Source organism: Myotis davidii, unplaced genomic scaffold (assembly GCF_000327345.1).
Source record: "Myotis davidii unplaced genomic scaffold, ASM32734v1 scaffold1, whole genome shotgun sequence".
Lineage (NCBI taxonomy): Eukaryota > Metazoa > Chordata > Mammalia > Chiroptera > Vespertilionidae > Myotis > Myotis davidii.
This window is the reverse complement of record NW_006294681.1, coordinates 7,054,868-7,055,110: the sequence shown is the minus strand read 5'-3', so window position 1 is coordinate 7,055,110 and position 243 is coordinate 7,054,868.

The following is a 243-nucleotide window of genomic DNA, read 5'->3' as shown; positions in this document are numbered from 1 at the left end:
CACCAGGGCCGCAGGTCCCCGGGGTGGGACCAGGAGGACGTCTAGCTGTCACCCTCGGGAGCAGGCGGGCGGCTGGGTGCCGGGTGGGGTGGAGAGCTCTCGCTCTTTTCCCCTAGCTCCAGAGAAGCCCCCCTTTCCTCGGCATTGTCCCCTGGCGGGCAGGTCCTCAGCCTGCCGCTCTGAGCCCCAGGGACAAGAGACCTCGAGCGCAGTGTCCTCGCTCCCAAGGACCGCGCCCGCCCA